At 37.5% G+C, this 14748-nt stretch overlaps 2 protein-coding genes across 2 annotated transcripts in view; both read right to left on the bottom strand.

Annotated features, from left to right (window-relative positions):
- Positions 1-14748, bottom strand: part of LOC135213963 (neurotrimin-like) — a gene marked incomplete at its 3' end in the record, with an annotated part of 736001 nt that overhangs the window by 548308 nt on the left and 172945 nt on the right.
- The window catches only part of LOC135213916 (uncharacterized protein DDB_G0284459-like), a 41088-nt gene that overhangs the window by 25271 nt on the left and 1069 nt on the right, over positions 1-14748 (bottom strand). The gene's annotated exons all lie outside the window — the stretch shown is intronic.

Consider the following 14748-nt stretch of genomic DNA (forward strand, 5'->3'; position numbering starts at 1 on the left):
CGGCTCTGATATTCGGCGTTAACAAAAAATTAACTGAGGTAAGATGGATTTCGGTTGGCCTCATCTGAACGTAGGCTGATCATTTTCATTTTGCTTAGCATAGGCCTATATTAAGCTCGCTCGATCCAATCCTCTCCTATTTTCATCGCATACAAAAATATCATATAATATTTTGACACTCTACGGTATCCTTAATTTCCATGCAACATTGAAATCACGCTGGTAAACAAAATAAGTAAACAATGCCTTCGGCCAGATCGAGTTTACTGTACAGCGTATAATTCTGTATGAAACTCTTAACCATGGCACATGAAACTCTCAGCCACGGCCCAATGGTGGCCTATGTTGGCACCTATAGCTGTGACAGACGCACGATCACGGCTAACTTTAACCTTAAATAAAATAAAAGCTACTGAGGCTAGCGGGCTGCAAATTAGTATGTATGATGACTGGAGGGTGGATGATCAACATATAAATTTGCAGCCCTCTAGCCTCCGTAGATTTTGAGATCTGAGGGCGGACAGAAAAAGTGCGGACGGACAGACAAATAGCCATCTCAATAGTTTCCTTTCACAGGAAACTAAAATGTAACCCATGGAAAATCTACAGTAATAAGTAAAGGCAATTCTTTCTTATTATTTTTCAAATATATATATATATATATATATATATATATATATATATATATATATATATATACCTGTTTGATCAATATCATTTCTATTCTTTCTGTTTGTGTGTTCTTCATATAGCTATAACTTGTTCTTTTGGTTTGCATTTCAACTCAATTACAACTATAATTCTGCTAAAGAACAACGATAATAATAAACAAAAATATAAAACATTACAATAATAATAATAATAATAATAATAATAATAATAATAATAATAATAATAATAATAATAATAAATTATTCACCGAGGAAAAAAAATCTGAACAACTGAGAAAAATGAAATATAAAATCAATTTAATTTATGCAGCCATAATTTATAAAAAAAAATAATACAAAATTATCTTCTACCAATTAATAATAATAATAATAATAAAAATAATAACAATCAATAATAATAATAATGGAAATAATAATAATAATAATAATTAATAACTAATAATAACTTGAACTATATGCAAGGAGCAAGATTAGTAGCAGAATTGATGGGAATTCGAACACCAACACCACCAGCACAACCAACCCAACAGCAACCAAAACAGCAACCTCCTTGGAAAAGGCGCCTGGAAAAGCAAATCATGGTGATGAGATCTGACTTGAGTAAACTGAAAGAGATGGCAGAAAAAAAGGCTAAGAAGCAAGAAAACAAGGGAGGAACTCAACGAGGAAATACAAAGTACAATGAAAGGGGATTAAACAACACAATAGAAGATGTAAAACAGAGCTTAAGGCCAAAGCACATAAGATCCAACGGTACATGAACAGGAATAAGGGATACCAACAGAACAAACTATTCGGAACCAACCAGAAAAGACTATACAGCCAACTAAGAGGGGAAGACACAACCACCCGAAATTCCCGAAGCCGAACCAAGTAAGAGACTCTGGGAAAACATATGGAGCAATCCGGTATCACACAACAAACATGCAACATGGCTCCAGGAAGTCAAGGAAGAAGAAACAGAGAGAATAAAACAAAGATTCACAGACATCACGACAGACAGTCAGACACCAACTAAAGAAAATGCCAAACTGGAAAGCCCCAGGTCCCGATGAAGTCCATGGATACTGGCTCAAAAACTTCAAGGCCCTACACCCACGAATAGCAGAACAACTCCAGCATTGTATCTCAAATCACCAAGCACCCAAATGGATGACCACAGGAAGAACATCCTTAGTACAAAAGACAAGAGTAAGGGAAATATAGCCAGTAACTACAGGCCTATCACCTGCCTACCAATAATGTGGAAGTTACTAACAGGTATCATCAGTGAAAGGCTATACAACTACCTAGAGGAGACAAACACCATCCCCCACCAACAGAAAGGCTGCAGAAGGAAGTGTAGGGGCACAAAAGACCAGCTCCTGATAGAACAAAATGGTAATGAAGAACAGTAGGAGAGAAGGAAAACCAACCTAAGCATGGCATGGATAGACTATAAGAAAGCCTTCGACATGATACCACACACATGGCTAATAGAATGCCTGAAAATATATGGGGCAGAGGAAAATACCATCAGCTTCCTCAAAAATACAATGCGCAACTGGAATACAATACTTACAAGCTCTGGAATAAGACTAGCAGAGGTTAATATCAGGAGAGGGATCTTCCAGGGCGACTCACTGTCCCCACTACTCTTCGTAGTAGCCATGATTCCCATGACAAAAGTACTACAGAAGATGGATGCCGGTACCAACTCAAGAAAAGAGGCAACAGAATCAACCATCTGATGTTCATGGACGACATCAAGCTGTATGGTAAGAGCATCAAGGAAATAGATACCCTAATCCAGACTGTAAGGATTGTATCTGGGGACATCAGGATGGAGTTTGGAATAGAAAAATGCGCCTTAGTCAACATACAAAAGGCAAAGTAACGAGAACTGAAGGGATAAAGCTACCAGATGGGAGCAACATCAGACACATAGATGAGACAGGATACAAATACCTGGGAATAATGGAAGGAGGAGATATAAAACACCAAGAGATGAAGGACACGATCAGGAAAGAATATATGCAGAGACTCAAGGCGATACTCAAGTCAAAACTCAATGCCGGAAATATGATAAAAGCCATAAACACATGGGCAGTGCCAGTAATCAGATACAGCGCAGGAATAGTGGAATGGACGAAGGCAGAACTCCGCAGCATAGATCAGAAAACCAGGAAACATATGACAATACATAAAGCACTACACCCAAGAGCAAATACGGACAGACTATACATAACACGAAAGGAAGGAGGGAGAGGACTACTAAGTATAGAGGACTGCGTCAACATCGAAAACAGAGCACTGGGGCAATATCTGAAAACCAGTGAAGACGAGTGGCAATTGCTACAGAGGGGAGAGCTAAAGAAGGAAACTGAAGGAATGATAACAGCGGCACAAGATCAGGCCCTAAGAACCAGATATGTTCAAAGTACGATAGACGGAAATAACATCTCTCCCATATGTAGGAAGTGCAATACGAAAAGTGAAACCATAAACCACATAGCAAGTGAATGCCCGGCACTTGCACAGAACCAGTACAAAAAGAGGCATGATTCAGTAGCAAAAGCCCTCCACTGGAGCCTGTGCAAGAAACATCAGCTACCTTGCAGTAATAAGTGGTTACGAGCACCAACCTGAAGGAGTGATAGAAAAACGATCAGGCAAAGATCCTCTGGGACTATGGTATCAGAACGGATAGGGTGATACGTGCAAACAGACCAGACGTGACGTTGATTGACAAGGTCAAGAAGAAAGTATCACTCATTGATGTCGCAATACCATGGGACACCAGAGTTGAAGAGAAAGAGAGGGAAAAATTGGATAAGTATCAAGATCTGAAAATAGAAATAAGAAGGATATGGGATATGTATGTGGAAATCGTGACCCATAATCATAGGAGCACTAGGCACGATCCCAAGATCCCTGAAAAGGAATCTAGAAAAAACTAGAGGCTGAAGTAGCTCCAGGACTCATGCAGAAGAGTGTGATCCTAGAAACGGCACACATAGTAAGAAGAGTGATGGACTCCTAAGGAGGCAGGATGCAACCCGGAACCCCACACTATAAATACCACCCAGTCGAATTGGAGGACTGTGATAGAGCAATAATAATAATAATAATAATAATAATAATAGCGTAAGTCTTAAAATGGAGAAGCAAATCCACAGTTATGTATGGGTACACATAAGTTTGAAAATAAATCTCTACAGAGAGCTTCCGGGAATCTGCTCGATTCCCATTTTCAACCGAACAGATTCCCGAAAGCTCTCCGTAGAGATTTATTTTCAAATATACGTACCCAAACATAACTGTGGATTTTGTTCTTCCAATAATAATAATAATAATAATAATAATAATAATAATATAATATAATAATAATAATCATAATAATCATAATAATAATAATAATTATATTATTATTATTATTATGATTATTATTATTATTATTATTATTATTATTATTATTATTATTATTATTATTATTATTATTATTATATTCGCACCACAATTTTCATGCCACTCCCAAAACGGCCCAACCAACAATTAAAAAACGATGAATGAAAAAAATATATAAAAAACAACGCAATACGAAGTACCATTTCATCTCTCATTCGGATAAACTGATCCATATAATAATAATAATAATAATAATAATAATAATAATAATAATAATAATAATAAGAAGAAGAAGAAGAAGAATCATTCGCAGTGGAATTTCCATCCCCTTCCCAAACCGGCCCCCTACACGAAACCATTTAAAAACGATAAACAAAAACCCAAACAAAAACACGCAACACAACGCAGCCGCCATTTCTTCCCAGATCCGGAAACTTTTACCCAAACTTCGCCGGAACTTCACGAGGCCAATACATTACCACTGCAAAGCAAACAGGGTCTATAACTCTCGAACGAAGACACGTGCTCCTCTGAGTTCCCACAATGGGAGACCATCGTCAGATGGGGAGGCGCGTGGAAAACATGCAGGAGAAGAGGCGGGAAAGAGAGAGGGAGAGAGAGAGAGAGACGAGAGAGTGAGAGAGAGAGAGAGATAGATATAAAAAAAGATGGTGGGAGTAGTAGCACAGAGAGAGAGAGAGAAAGAGAGAGAGACGGGGGTGTTAGGGGTTACAGGGTAAATTGAGAGAGTAGATAAAAGGAAAGAGAGATGACGGGATAAGTAGTTGGCACAGAGAGAGAGAGAGAGAGAGAGAGAGAGAGGGTACAAACGCAGGAACAGATTGAATAGATTAAAAAAAATGATGGTGGGAGTAGCAGCAGACCGAGTGGAGAGAGAGAGAGAGAGAGAGAGAGAGAGAAGAGAAGAACAAAACCAAGAGGCAGAATGAATGAATGAGAGTAGATCAAGGGAATTTGAGATAGTGGCAGTAGTGTAGAGAGAGAGAGAGAGAGAGATTAGGAAAGTCAGTTGACGGACAAAGGCAAAGTAAAAGAATATTACACATAAAGGGAAACAGACAAGAGATCCTGAGATGAAAACAGAAAATCAGAAAGTAAAGCACTTTGAGACAGAGAGAGAGAGAGAGAGAGAGAGAGAGAGAGAGAGAGAGAGAGAGTTAAGATCTAAAGTACACAACGGAAAACCGCAAGAGGCCGAGGCCACGAGACCTTGTATTATTGTTATCAAATAATTCCCAAACTCGCGCAGCCGCCACTTCAGACCCAAGCCAAATATCTAATATGGAAATTAGGATTCCGCGAAGCTGCCAATTCAATAGACCGCTTGAAAAATATGTAAAGGGGCTCCCAGAGAGAGAGAGAGAGAGAGAGAGAGAGAGAGAGAGAGAGAGAGAGAGAGAGAGCAAATAAATGGACAGAGACATGGTGGGGGATGTAACACATAAAAGAGAGAGAGAGAGAGAGAGAGAGAGAGAGAGAGAGCAAATAAATGAACAGAGCCATGGAGGTGGTTGCAGCACAGAGAGAGAGAGAGAGAGAGAGAGCAAATAAATGGACAGAGACATGGTGGGGATGTAGCACACAGACACAGAGAGAGAGAGAGAGAGAGAGAGAGAGAAACGTGGTGAGGATATAGCAGACAAACAGAGAGATGGTTGGGGGGAAGTAGCAGAGAGAGAGAGAGAGAGAGAGAGAAGAGAGAGAGGGTCTCAATAACATCCAATAAAGATGCCTTATGGACGCGGCTTCTCCCAGAAGAATAATGGGCCTGGAGGTCCAAATGCGTTTCTCTGAATTGCGGATTATTTTTAACGACGGAGCCGCGCGAACATTTTACGGAGACGATTGTGTTCCTAGAATCCGGATTTGTCTTCAACAACTCAGCAGCAATAATGATGGGGTTTAAAATGTCTAAATATATCAGGTTCCAACGCTCTGACACACAGGCGACAATAAATATATATTTCGTACTGAAGCTACAGAATCTAACACTTTGGCGAAAGTCCAAGCTCTGGGACCCATGAGGTCACTCAGTGCTGAATGCGAAATGGACAGTAAAAAGGTTTGAGAGGTGTAACAGGAGGAATATAAACGGAGGGAGAGTAAAAGGAATGAAAGGGGTTGCAACTCGGGGTCGAAAGGACGCTGCAAAGAACATTAAGTAATGCCTACAATGCACCACGTAAGGTGCACTGGAAGCACGACGCCCCTACGGGAAACTATAGCAATAACAATAATAATAAATAATAAGGTAGATCTAGGGTACTATTCCGCGGCGGCCTAGTCTATGGCAGTTGCGGTTTTTCTATGCAGTTTTACCTCCTGAACAAGAATTTTAAGTAATATTTATTCGGACGACTGTAATTAACCCCCAGGGGCCAGTACTATACACGGCGAAATACATTGGACGCCCCAATCCCTAGTGGATGTCGTATCCGCGGTTGCGGAACTATTCTGTAGAATTACCAATAATAATAATCATAATAATAATTATCATTTATAATAATAATAATGATGCAGATAAAAAATATATTAGGCTTCAACGCATTGACACACGGGAGAAAAAAGTTTAAATTGCCTCCTTGTAACCACTGGGTATGAAGACTCCTTAAATTTGTGGAAGAGAATTTAGCCAAAGGCCTGAGAACCTCCTCCCTCGGTTTTGAACGCCGTCTTCGGAGTAAAGATTGTTTGTTTGTTTGTATGGTGTTTTTACGTTGCGTGGAACTAGTGGTCATTCAGCAACGGGGCCAACGGCTTGACGTGACTTCCGAACCACGTCGAGAGTGAACTTCTAATCACCAGAAATACACATCTCTCACACCTCAATGCAAAGCCCGAGAATCGAACTCGCGGCCACCGAGATGGCACGCCAACACCATACCGACCACGCCACTGAGGCGAGTCGGAGTAAAGAGGATTCTATAAGAGGATTTTATGTCTGCCCAGGGAGAACTATCGGCATTGGCGCCATCTTGCTAATCCAATCTCACCAGACCTTTTTGCGAAGAAGATGGACAATAATTACCATTCGATCCTGCCGAAGTTAAGCATTTCCACGCGCACCATGAGCAGCAATGGTCGATGAAGCCGCAGATTCATTCATAATAAAATATTAGGATAATCACAGCATAAACCTGTGTTTTTTTACAACGCAGGACGCCATTGATATATAAACGATTAAATAAATTATATATATTTATATGTAAATACAAATTATATATATATATATATATATATATATATATATATATATATATATATGTGTGTGTGTGTGTGTGTGCGTGTGTGTGTGTGTGTGTGTTTGTGTGTGTGTGAATTTATATCACATCACCGTGATTCTATACATACATCGAGCTAAAAAATGTCCTTTAATATCCAATTCTCTCTATCTTGGGGTTAATATATTTTCATATTTGTTAACCGAAGAGGAATTCTTTTTTTAGTTGTATAATAATTTCGTCCTCTCGTGGGTTCGAACCATGCCCAGCGACAGAGGAGAAATCTAGACTCCAGTGACATTATCGACTCGGGCCACCAAGTGAGGTAAAGGACGTTTGAAGCTCTTAATATGTATTATAATATATATGGAATATTATATATAATATATTATATATATATAATATATATAATATATATACATATGTATATATATATATATATATATATATATATATATACACGATCAAATATGCTTAATAACATCAACCCTGTTACCAGAAAGGTAATATCTTAGGAAGCCTCTCATGAGACACGAAATAAAAGTTATAATATCAGTACACTTATGGCATTTTTCAAATCCTTCTAAGCGAAGGTCAGTGAACTCCTGCGAAGGAGCTATAAAGGAAAAACGATAATTGAAGCACAAAGCACAAAGAGAGCAATAACGAATAACACGAACTAAAATAAGAACTAACAAATAATAACAAAACAAATGAAAGCTTAAAACAGAATAAAGGGATCATAATATCTTCCTATAAAACAACTACAAAATCTAATCTAAAAATATGAACAGAATCTTAAGAATAACGAAGTCCTATAATCAAGGTTGTCATATGTAAAAAAAAAAAATAATAAATACTAAAAATATAATAAGTCGAAATACAGTTCAATCAAGAGTCCGCGCTGGCATAAGGCCAGTTTAATAAAAAAATTGTTGGTAGTTAAATAAATACGGAATGTATAAGAAAACGAACGTAAAAATGGGAAAAAATGGAAGCGAATATAAGAATGGAAAAAAATGAAAACGACCGTAAAGATGAAAAAGAAACGAATTTAAGAATGGAAAAATGGAAACGAACCTAAGAATGGAAAAAAATTAAAACGAACGTAGTAAAGATGAAAAAGGAAAATGAATGAAAGAACGGGAAAAATGAAAACGACCGTAGTGAAGATGGAAAAATTTAAATGAATGTAAGAATGGAAAAAATGAAAATACCTGTAAGAATGGAAAAAATCAAAATGAATGTAAGAATGGAAAAACGGAAAATGACTGTAAGAATGGAAAAAAAATCAAAATGAATGTGAGAATGGAAAAAATGAAAATGACGTAAAGATGGAAAAAAATCAAAAATGAAAGTAAGAATGGAAAACCGGAAAATGGACTGTAAGAATGGAAAAAAAAATCAAATGAATGTAAGAATGGGAAAAATGGCAACGACCGTAGTCAAATGGATAAAACGAAAATGAATGTAAGAATGGAAAAAATGAAAACGACCGTAGTAAAGATGGAAAAATTTAAATGACTGTAAGAATGGAAAAAATCAAAATGAATGTAAGAATGGAAAAAAATCGAAATGAATACTAAGAATGGAAAAAATGAAAACGACCGTAAAGATGAATAAAACGAAAACGAATGTAAGAATGGAAAAAAATGGAAACGAACGTCAGAACGGGATAAAACCAATAAGCCAATCAACTTAAAAGAATTCCTTGATCTCCCTTACGCCGAATAGGTAAGACGACGAAGAATAAAGAAGGGGAGGATGACGGGAAGGAGGAGTAGGAAAAGGAAAGAAGAGAGAGAGAGAGAGAGAGAGAGAGAGAGAGAGAGAGAGAGAGAGAGAGAGGAAAGTCTTTGAAGTTCGATGAAAATGTTGTGCGGTTCTGAAAGATTTCTCTTGTCGGATTTCTTTAGGAGTGATGTCCAAGGAGAAAAGACAAAGGAAAAATAAGCAAAAAAAAAGAAAAGAGAGAGAGAGAGAGAGAGAGAGAGAGAGAGAGAGAGAGAGAGAGAGAGAGCAGATGATCAGGAGAGTCAAAACCATCTTCGAAAGACAAAGGAAAAAAAGCAAAAAAAAAAGAAAAGAGAGAGAGGAGAGAGAAGAAGAGAGAGGAGAAGAGAGAGAGAGAGAGAGAGAGAGAGAGAGAGAGAGCAGTTGATCAGGGGATTCGAAAACCATCTTCGAGAGACAAAGGAAAAATAACTAGAGAGAGAGAGAGAGAGAGAGAGAGAGAGAGAGAGAGAGAGAGAAATAAGTTAACTGATCATAAAATACAAAACCATCCTAGAATGATGAAATATTTGCCAAAGCGAAAAAAAAGATAAACACTACAATGAAAACAATTCACGCAGTATAATAATCAGTGGAGAAGAATAAAGAAAGAATTCTCAGTTCCAGTTCCACGGAAACACAAAAAGAATATTATGGAAGAAGCTCCAGAAAGTATTGGAAAAACAAGATCTAATTCCTGTTGAAGAGAAAACCAACGGTTTGCAGTTATCCAAAGACATCAAAACGACTACATGAATCCTTTGTAATATCAACAAGCAAGAATACAAGTGGTGATAAAAAAATGAGAGAGAGAGAGAGAGAGAGAGAGAACAAAATGAGAAGGAGGAGGGAGGAAGATGGGAGAGAGAGAGGCGGAGAGAGAGAGAGAGAGAGAATGCCTTTTTCAGAATCTTAAAACCCCAATTTATTTCTAATAAAAACTGGAGAGAGAGAGACGAGAGAGAGAGACCGGGAGAGTGAGGGAGAGAGAGACGGGAGATGAGAGAGAGTTAGAGAGAGAAGCTGAATGAGAGATGCTTTTTAAGAATCTTAAAACCCCAATATTTCTTAATAAAAATGGAGAGAGAGAGAGGAGAGAGAATGCTCTTTCAGAATCTTAACCCCTCTTAAAATTTCTAACAAAAAAGAGAGAGATTGGAGAGAGAAGAGAGAAGAGAAGAGGGGAGAAGAGAGGGGAGAATATTTTTTGGAACAATTAAAAGAGAGACGAGAGGGACGAGATGGAGAGAGAGAGAGAGAGAGAGAGAGAGAGGAGAGAGAGAGAGAATGCTTTTTCAGAATCTTAAAACCGGGAGAGAGAGAGCTGATCAGATTTAAAACCATCTTCGAAAGAAGGCGAAGACAAATAACAGAGAGAGAGAGAGAGAGAGAGAGAGAGAGAGAGAGAGAGAGAGTATCTCACGAGGCTGAATCCGAAACAGCGACTGTCAAAATCGAGAGCGAAAACAAGAAGATAGGACGTCGACGCGTGACGTGTGATTTAAAGACAGCGGTTTTCTTGAAGATGGAATAAAAAAATATCTTAAAAAAAAAGAATTAATTTTTGTAATAATATTGCTCGCAAATAATACTAAAAATTAGTTTGTTTATTATTTATAGAAGGTGGGTCTAGTGAAGAATAATGGTCGAAGAAAAATCTCGTATTAAAAAAAACATTAAAATAATATTATTTCCAAATAAGCTTTTAAAACCTTAAATCATAATATTATTCGCAAAGAAAACAAATGTGAAAATCTCCTTATCATTAACATATTATTTTCGTAAATGTCTGTTTATTATTTATAGACGGCGTGAGGGATATTGGTCGAAAGAAAAATCTCGTATTAAAACAATAAAATATGTTATACATAATAGTTGTAACTGTTTGCTTAAAGATGGAATCTAGTTCCAAACGATTAATGAGAATGTAAGTTACTTGACGGATAATAATAAAAACACAAATATTCTTAGAGATAAATAAATAAAATCGTGTAACTAAAATATTCTGTAAAATATTAATAAAATCACGCGATTTGGTTTCAAAATTATGTGACGGGTCCATTTTTCTGCTCTCTCTCTCTCTCTGATCATCTTATATCTCTCTCTTTTTCTCTCTCTCCTTTCGTTTATTATCCTGTCATTATTCTCTCTTTCTCTCTCAACTAAACCATGTCCATTTTCTCTGTCTCTCGTTTTCTCTCTCCTTTCGTTTATATGTCCATAATTCTCTCTCTCTCTCTCTCTCTCTCTCTCTCTCTCTCTCTCTCTCTCTCTGTGCTCCTCATCAGTGTTTACGTTAAAATACTTGAGTGTCAAAACTGAATCTCGAGTCAATTTCCCAACTTGTTTTTTTTTCTTCCTTTTAATCTTTGGTGGTTGGTGGGGGGTGGGGGCGGTGGGGGTGAGCGCGCCTAATGAAATGATTGATATTTGATAGAATTTCTGGGTGGGTGCAATCCTCGCTTCTGCTCTTCGCAAGTGTTAATTTGTTAATGAGATTATACGCATGCTAATAATCAAAGCCAATTCGCAACGCCATCACGGCTGAATTTGTTGTCCGGCGCGGGTATCGCGAGTTTGCGTGCGTGCGTGTGCGCGCGCGTCATATGTTGCACTCAGAAGTGCAATAACTCAGCGTTCATTACTGCTGTTCTTAATGTTTTAATGTTGTTATGTATGTAGCTGCTGGAGATTAATTCCTGCAATTGCACTGCAATCAATCTCCGTGTGAATCAAGAGAACGTGATTTGAAAACGATTATTATTAGATTTAGAAAACATTATTATTATTACATTATTATTATATTATTAAGGGTTAGTAGGCCCTTCATTCATTATATTGTGTTTGAAGGTTGTAACTAGCATCGCTGCATTCAAATTATAGTTTTTTTTTTCTATCTATTATTATTATTATTATTTATTTATTATTATTATTATTATTATTTTTTATTTTTATTATTATTATGCAATTTCACCATGCAATTCAAATCAAATTTTAGATATAAAACTCCCATAAGTGATAATAAGAAAGAAAGGCAAGTGAAAATTAACTATAGTGACAAACATATATGAACATAAGATAAAAAAAAAGTTTTATGACAAAAAAAATCTTATATACTTAAAAAAAAGAAAAAGATAAAAAAAAAACTTGACATACGAACAGGAAACGTCTACAGAGACGAAAAGCGGACTAAGAAGCTTTACAAAAAGAGCAGAGCGCACAAACTCCAAAAAAAGATCTTATATACTTAATTTAGCGTAAGATCAGAATATGTAAAAAAAGAAAAAAAAACTTCCTAGCATATGAACAGGAAACCTCTACAAAGACGAAGAACGGAATCTGAAGCTTAAAAAACGAGCAGAACGCACAAACTAAACGAAATGAATATAAAGGCCAACCTGTACATAAAAGGGATAGAAAGTACGATTTCACATCAAGTTCTATTTATCAACTCTTCTCTCTGTCAATCCCATTCTGTTCGATTTATGTTTCCATCTCCATGCTTCTATCTGTGTGCTTCTATCTATTCCTGTCTCTATCTATCTACCAGTCGCATCTTCTATCCTCTTGCTTATTCCAATTCCCTGCTGCCAGGCTAATCCTCTCCTATCTCTCTACTGCTTTCTAACTGCTTTCCACCTGCTTCCTAGCAGTCACCGAAAGCCTTCGAGTCCTACTCTTGTATCTCTTCGTGATTAAATGCATATTGGACAGCGATGATTGACTGATTTAGGGCTGCTACACCTGGCGTCACAAAATCTAGGTTATTGACGCCGTGACAGAATCAAATAGGAAACTAATAAGCCAAATAAATAAAGTTATGAGGAGTTTTATAATAGAAATATTTAAATATATATGTATATATAAATAATATAGTATATATATATATAAATATATATATAAATATATATTATATATATATATATATATATATATAATATAATATATAAAATAAGGGATATATACTTATATATATTCCCCGGTAATATATATATATATATATATATATATATATATATATATATATATATATATATATTACGTATAAATATATGGTGCCAATCTATTCTTCACTAAAGAAACACAATTCTGAGATGCTCGGATTTACCAAACGCAGTAAAAATAAACCTCGAGTTCCTAGGGGAATGCGTCCCCTCCCCCCCCCCCCCCCCCCCCCCCCCCCCCCCCCCACAACCCCACGAACCCCCTACTCCCGCCCGCGCCCCAGTTCTCTCCCTCGGCGAGAAAACGTCCGTCCAGCCACTTAGGTTAATTATCATATATTACGAGGAATTTATCAACATCGGGAGAGAAAGATTGATACGGACGATGCTGAGGGGTATCATCGGAATGAGAATATCATATTTCATTTGTTTTTTTCTTCATTGCCCGTCATTTGTTGCTGTCGGAATAATATATTTAAATTGTTAATGCTAATGAAGAACAGAGTACGGATGTTTTACATTCTTACGTGATTTTTTTTTATTATCGACTCCTACAGCATTTAGCTCCTCGCTGGACGAGTGGTTTTCGTGCCCGGCTGCCAATATGGTGGTCCGAAGTTCGAATCCCGGCACGGCCAACGCGGAATCAGAGGAATTTATTTCTGGTGATAGAAATTCATTTCTCGATATAGTGTGGTTCGGATCCCACAATAAGCTGTAGGTCCCGTTGCTAGGTGACCAATTGGTTCCTAGCCACGTAAAAATATCTAATCCTTCGGGCCAGCCCTAGGAGAGCTGTTAATCAGCTCAGTGGTCTGGTAAAACTAAGATATACTTAACGTACAGCATTTGACGGACTTACACATACCCTAAGGATACCCTCAAGTAATGCTCTTGGCATTTTAATATTTTACTCATATTATCATCTAGGGTACTTACTTATTAATTTGTTTATTCATTTAGACTACCTTAAAACTCCCCATTCTTCCATGCCTTGAGTACTATTTCATTCTATTTGGAAAAATACATTCTCTCTCTCTCTCTCTCTCTCTCTCTCTCTCTCTCTCTCTCTCTCTCTCTCTCTCTCTAAATCTTTGTCTTTTGTGAGAGACGTCTCTGGGAATCTACGACAGTCGCTACTAAAAATATACACATGACACAAGATAACACAAAAATTAAAAGAAAACTTTAATGAAGATAATATACGTGAAACTTTAATACGAGATTAAATAAAGGATACATACAAACAAGAAGCTAAACAAGTGGAATGCTATAAAGGACATTAACTTCGCACAGAACTCCGCAATCGTTCTTCTCTTACACTAAATTTCGGAATCTTTGCCGGGACTTCCCAGCGGGCCCCCCCCCCTTCTAACCCACCCCCACCACCCCCCAACCCCCCAACACCGACAAGCTCTAACACAGAGGAAACTTTTCTTTTCTTTCAATGTCATAAATCAACAGGTCCCACAGTCCTCGTGCAGGTACCGCCTTCCTTTCTCATACAAGAAGGACTTTTGTCAACATTTTTTTTTGGAGATGGCTGGTTATATGCCAGCACCATAGCCCCCCACTCCCACCCTCCCACCCCCCAAAGGCCAAGGTCAAGCGCTGGGACCTACGAGGTCATTCAGCGCTGAGGGGAAAAATCGAGAGTTTTTGTATGTTTGTTTGTATGGCGTTTCTACGGTTGCATGGAACCAGTGATTATTCAGCAACGGGACCAACGGC

The sequence above is a fragment of the Macrobrachium nipponense genome, chromosome 43 (genome assembly GCF_015104395.2).
Source record: "Macrobrachium nipponense isolate FS-2020 chromosome 43, ASM1510439v2, whole genome shotgun sequence".
NCBI classification, from domain to species: domain Eukaryota; kingdom Metazoa; phylum Arthropoda; class Malacostraca; order Decapoda; family Palaemonidae; genus Macrobrachium; species Macrobrachium nipponense.